This window comes from Grampus griseus, assembly GCF_964374135.1.
Source record: "Grampus griseus genome assembly, chromosome: 2".
Classification (NCBI taxonomy): Eukaryota; Metazoa; Chordata; class Mammalia; order Artiodactyla; family Delphinidae; genus Grampus; species Grampus griseus.
Genome location: NC_139018.1, coordinates 63,323,075 through 63,330,095, shown reverse-complemented (window position 1 = coordinate 63,330,095; position 7,021 = coordinate 63,323,075).

Genomic DNA, 7,021 nt, shown 5'->3' with positions numbered 1-7,021 from the left:
CTGACTATAGTAAGTGGGCATGTGAGGCAAGGCCTTTATTTTACAATTCTTCATTCATTCCTGAACCTGGACTCCAAGTTGCATTGGAGGTTTTAACTATAGTAAAATGATTAGCATTATTGATCTTCAGTAGTTGAGATACCCATTTAATCTATACTCAATAAGAACGAATAGTTTTAAGAGCAGAAATTGTAGTTACCTTTGGGAAACAATAGGGTTAGGAAAGTTGTAGAATATGTATATTTTCTATGCTGCCTTGAGATTAACTATTTAAAGCAGACTTTAAGGAATTGGCCTATAGTAAAGTAGAGATACCACCATAAACAACATTAGGAGAAAAAGAAGAGCAAACTATATTCTGAATAATCTTTTTTTTTTAATGTGTAGAATTAAGGTTTTAAACTTCCCAGAGTAGTTCCCTGGTGACCTCAGCCACTAATAGTTATAGAGGATCCAAAAATCTTGGAATGTCTAAGGCCAATACATTTCATTTGCACTGGGTGAGACTGGTGCTGTTGGTGTTACCTCATGCAGGTGAGCATGGCTGCTGGTTTAATACCAGTCCCTGGAGTCCGCTGCCCTTGTTTCTGCAGCCACCAGGCCCGCAAAAGGGGAGGCCATGTGAACTTGGGACCACTAGAAGCAGGAAACTTCACCGACCACATCCTCTTCAGAGCTGAGTCATGAGTTGTAAAGTGTCCTAAAAGGGAAGCAGTGTTCTTCCGATTCAGGGGCTGCTGCCCTGGGCTTACCCATCCAAATCCACTAGGCTCTCTATAAAGGTGCTGCTCTCATTTTGAAAGGGGGCTCTGCGTGAAGTGGTGAGAGACTAGCAAATAACTGGATTTTTCTATAAGAAAATATCTTCTGGTGATAGAAAATGAAAATTTTCTCATTTGTTAGGAAAATAAGTTTTTACATTATAAAGCAAAATCTAGCTGAATTAAGGGTTTTGAGTAAGTATGTTAAATTGGTTATTTTATGCTTAAAAGAACTGGAAGAAATAGAAGAGATTCATTTAAGTATGCGAACATTAAATGCTCTAATTCTGTTTTTAACACAGTCTGGGATCGCTAACAGTTAACATGGAAATCTTATACAAATGCTAAGAAAAATATCTTAAAATTTTAAATATCTTTACCCAAAGGGAATTTTGATAAACTCCTAGTAAGAAATACACAGTTGAATACTGACATTCAGAGGGATATGTCGAGACATTCGTGAATGCGAAGCCCTGTGGGTAGACACGTGGCTCTCTTTCTCTTGGTACCCACACGAAGAAACAGCTTTGTACCATTTAGATCATATGTGAACAGCAAACCAGGTACTCGGCTCCCTCACTAGCCCCAAATCCAACCTTCAGATTTGTGCCACAACCAAATTATTACATTAAGGATCTTCAAGGTCTCCCTTAAAGAGTCAGAAATGCTAAGGTTAAATATGTTCCAACCATCTATTACATTTCCAAAATATAAGAAACAAGTCTTAACAGCTAACATCATAATGGCACTTCCACTGAAACAAGGAGCGAACCCAGGGTGACTGTTAACCTCCATTTATTTTACGTTCTGGGATATCCAACTAATTCGTACATTTCTCTGCTTCTTTGAAGTCCCAGGCCTTCTCTAAAGCCAGGAAAGCCTGCTCAGTCTGTGCAAGCCTAACGCACCTGAAAGTGTGGTGTAAATAATGTCAACCAGAGCTGGTGGATAAGCGTCACAGCCTTTTGTGGGGCATTTCTGGGATGGGCCATAGAGGCCCCTAAAAACTCTGAAACTTCAAAGATTAGTGCATGTCTTAATTTTCTGGGAGAGACCCGTAGCTTTCATCAGATATTCAAAGAAGTCTGTTTCCCAATAAAGAACCACTGGCAGAAAGGAAGCAGTAGAAGGAAAACAACAGAATGTGAACAGTGATTATTTCTTGTGGAAATTATTTTGGTTATTTATGGTGGAGTTTAGAGCACATTTAATTTTTTTCTTTATACACTTCTGTATTTTCAATAAGGAATATGCATGAAGACGGTAAAGATGGATGTGTTAACGTGTTAACTAAGAGCTCAATAAAATGTTTTGCTGCCATTAAAAAAAAAAAATGTTTTTTGGCCGCACTGCACGGCTTGTGGGATCTTAGTTCCCTGACCAGGGATTGAACCCAGGCCCTAGGCATTGAAAGTGCAGAGTCCTAACCACTGGACCACCAAGAAATTTCCTAAAAAAAAGTTTTGAAAGAATTTTAAATGACACCGAAAAGGCTTATGACATAATTGAGAAAAAAAAACAGGATATAAGATTGTTTACAAAGTCTATGACCTCAACAATGTGAACAATATGTGGAGAAAAAAGCTCCTGGACTAGTAAGTGTTTATAGGAAGGTTGCAGGATACAAGTTGATACACAAGTCAATTTCTTTGCTACATACCAGCAATGAACAATTGGAATTTGAAAATAAAACACAACAATACCACTTAACGTTAGTACTCAAAAAAGGAAAAAAAGAAATACTTAGATATAAATCTAACAAAATGTGTACTATATCTCAATGAGGAAAACTCTAAAAACTGCTGTAAGAAATCAAAGATCTAGGGGCTTCCCTGGTGGCACAGTGGTTGAGAATCTGCCAGCCAATGCAGGGCACACGGGTTTGAGCCCCGGTCTGGGAAGATCCCACATGCTGCAGAGCAACTAGGCCCGTGAGCCACAACTACTGAGCCTGCGCCTCTGGAGCCTGTGCTCCGCAACAAGAGAGGCCGCGACAGTGAGAGGCCCGCGCACCGCGATGAAGAGTGGCCCCTGCTCGCTGCAACTAGAGAAAGCCCTCACGCAGAAACAAAGACCCAACACAGACAATAATTAATTAATTAATTAATTTTAAAAAAAGTAATCAAAGATCTAAATGAATGGAGAGAGAGTCCATATTCATGGGTAGGAAGAGTCAATATTGTCAAGATGATAATTCTTACCAACTTAATCTATAACTTCCACACAATCCCAATTAAAATTGCAGCGAGTTACTTTGTGGATATTGATAAGCTGATTCTAAGGTTTATATGGAAAGGCAAAAGACCCAGAATGGCCAACACAGTACTAAAGAAGACGAACAAACTTAGAGGACTGATACTATCTGACTTCAAGACTTGCTACAAACCTACAGTAAAGACAGTACGGTATTGCTGAAAGAATAGATAGATTAATAAAACAGAATAGAGATCCCAGAAGTAGACCCACACACATATAATGAACTGATCTTTGATAAAAGGAAAAAGAGCAATTCGCTGGAGAAAGAATCGTCTTTTGACAAATGGCGCTGTGACAACTCTATATCCACAAGCAAAAACATGAATCTAGACACAGATCTTCACCTGTCACAAAGAGTAACTTAAATTGGATCATAGACAATGCAGAACACCAAACTATAAGACTTCTAGACTATAACATAAGAGAACATCTAGGTAATCTTGGGTTTGGCAATGAGCTTTTAGATACAGCACCAAAAGCACAATCCATGAAAGAAAAAGTTGATAAAGTAGATTTTATTAAAATTGAAAACTTCTGCTCTGTGAAGACATGTAAGAGAATAAAAAGGCAAGCCACAGACTGGGAGGAAATATTTGCAAACATATGTGTTTGGTATCCAAAGGATACCAAGGGCTGGTATCCAAAATATCAATATATAAAGAATTCTTTATGTGTGTGCATATTAGTTATAAAGAATTCTCAAAATTCAACAATAAGGAAACACCCAATTTAAAAATGGGCAAAAGATCGTAACAGCTCACCAAGGAAGATATACAGATGGCAAATAATTGTATGAAAAGAACGTCCAACATCATATGTCCTCATAAATTGCACATTAAAACAATAAGATACCACAGTACACATCTATTAGAATGGATAATTTTTTTTTTTTGAAATCAACAATACCAAATGTTGATGATGCTTCAGAGCAGCAGCAACTGGTGAGAATGCAAAATGCAACAACTTTGGAAGACAGTCTGGCAGTTTCTTACCAAGGTAAACACACTCTTACTGTAAGATCCAGCTATGCCCACACAAAAACTTGCACACACATGTTTATAGCAACTGTATCCATAAATGCCCCAAACTGGAAGCAACCAAGATATTCTTCAATAAGTGAATGGAAAACAAACTGTGGTACACCCAGGCAATGGAATATTATTCAGTGCTAAAAAGAAATGAGCTATCAAGCCACAGAAGACATGGAGGAAACTTAAATGCATCTTGTAAGTGAAAGAAGCCAGTCTGGAAAGGCTACACACTGTATGATTCCAACTATAAGACATCCTGAAAAAGGCAAAACTATAGAGACAGTAAAAAGACCAGTGGTTGGCAGGAGTTTGGAAGGGGACTGAGGGAGAGTGGGGAGCGATGACCGGTGGAGCACAGGTTTAGGGCAGTGAAACTACTATTTGATACTGTAACGGTGGATACAGGGCATTATGCATTTGTCAAAACCTGCGTGGCCTGACCAAAAAAAAAAAAAGAAAGAAAGGTACAACACAAATGGTGAACCCTAGAATAAACTATGGACTTTAGTTCATAATAATGTATTAATCTTAGTTCATTAATTGTAACAAATGTACCACACTAATGCAAGATACTGATAATAGGGAAAACGTGTGTGGGGGGAGGTGGGTGTTAATGGGAACTCAGTACAATTACTGCTAGATTTTTTTGTAAATCTAAAACTATTCTAAAAAAAATGCCTATTAATTTTTTAAATGCAAAATGTTCATACTGATTATGAATAATTTCTCATTTCTTATTTTTAAATGTATTTTCAAAATGTTTTTCAATAGATCAGTTATTAATCATAGAATCAGGCAAAAATTAAGCCCTGAATTCTAAAAAACTATACTGAAAAGCACGAATTTTTTTTTAAACCTGATTAAAGTTTTTAGTCCTTTTAAGAGAAACAGGGCCAAATTTTCCCAATAAAATACCAACAGTGAAGGTACGGGTATTCTTACCCATTTTTGAAGTGTTTGCACATCCCAGCATTACCTGGTGAGGAGCCTTGCTCACGTGCTGGTCAAGCCTCCTAAGCCTCCTTGCGCAAAACCTACGCGTGACCCTCGCTTTCCTCAGTTCCAGACCACAGAGAAGCGCTAACCCAGGTGGCCAAAACTCTGCGCATGCGTGAAGTGCGTTCCCATTTACCGGGGCAGAGCCGTGGGCACTACCCGCAGCGAGGGTGCCTCCACAGGGGGAAAGCTGCCTCCAAAGTTCCCTGGCTGCACAATCTCACCCTACTCACCTGTTATCCATCTGACTGACCTCAGATTTTAGCGGCCCCCCCTCTAGCCCTAGGAAACGGCCTCCCTTGGCCTTAAATGAAAGCACACCATCAGGTGTTGGTGTTTGCTTCTGACTCAAAAAGAGCCTCCTGGGGAACAATAAGCATGATTTGCCCCATGACCCCTCTACGCAAGAAGGAAATCACCGAGATCGGTGTGGTTTGAAATCTCTGTAATACCTCTTTCCTATGCCCACATCCCATGAGCGTAAGCAGTGAAGCATTTTAAACTGAAATGTGCTAGATTGGCAGTTCTTAGCCAGGGATTCACATCAGAACCACCAGGGGAACTTTTCCCAAGTGTAGAGTCCTGGCCCCCTGCCTTGATCTATCACAAGAATTGCCGAGAATTGTAGTGATTAAACCTCCACTGGCCACTGGAATGAGGGTGAAAAGGAGAAGCAGAAGAAGAACAGGAAAGATCTGGTTTCCCTGGGCAGAGTAGGGATGAACTGGGGGGAGCCCCAGCTAACAGCCTCAGAGTGCCCGCCCAAGCTGGGGTTTTCCAGGGATAAGGCTGAGAGCAGCACCTCGGTTATCAACTGGATCTAGCTGGTTAGTTGACAACTCCCATCAGAGCCGGGTTTGCCTAGGTCATACAACTGGGGCCATAATCCTTAGGCAGCCTCCAAGGGCCTGGTGGACACTTGTTTCTGGGAGCTTACATAAGTTCCCACTAAGACCAAAGGGAAAAAAATTCTGTGAAGATGGCCATGCTGGTGTTTCTTTTTTTGTTTGTTTTTTTGCGGTACGCGGGCCTCTCACCGCCGTGGCCTATCCCGTCGCGGAGCACAGGCTCCGGATGCGCTGGCCCAGCGGCCACAGCTCACGAGCCTAGCCGCTCCGCGGCACGTGGGATCCTCCCGGACCGGGGCACGATCCCGTGTCCCCTGCATCGGCAGGTGGACTCTCAACCAGTGCGCCACCAGGGAAGCCCATCCTGGTGTTTCTTAAGTGATACGGGTCAAGCTCTTTTTAAAAAAAAAACAACTAATTAATTAATTAATTTTTGGCTGTGTTGGGTCTTCGTTGCTGCGTGTTGGCTTTAGTTGCAGTGAGCAGGGGCTACTCTTCGTTGTGGTGCGCGGGCTTCTCATTGCGGTGGCTTCTCGTTGCGGAGCACAGGATCTAGGTGCGCGGGCTTCAGTAGTTGTGGCTTGCGGGCTCTAGAGAGCAGGCTCAGTAGTTGTGGCGCTCGGGCTTAGTTGCTCCGCGGCATGTGGGATCTTCCCGGACCAGGGCACGAACCCGTGTCCCCTGCATTGACAGGCGGATTCCCAACCACTGCACCACCAGGGAAGCCCAAGCTCTAAGTTTTGAATGAGCACAACATTAGACAAAATCACCCCACTCCAAAAAAGTAGCTCATTGATCCTGATAGAATGGCTGTAGAGACTCACTGTTGCAGGGTGACCTGGAGGAGGCCACCAGCTTCTCTGCGCCTCTGTGTCCAGCAGCCACCTGAGAAAATGTGCTTCAAGAGGGACTCAGGGAGGAGTGCTGTTGTGCAAGGGCCATGTGATTGAACCATCTCCTGTCAATGTAGGGAAAGTCCTCTTAGCTCTGACTGATCAGCAAAAATTTGGGGCCGCCTACAAGTCAGACCCTGCCTTGGGGCCTGGGGACACAGTGATGAACAAGGCAACACGGGCTAAGTCTCTCCGGGGACTAAGAATTTTGGCCTTTGCATCTCTTGCAGAGTATC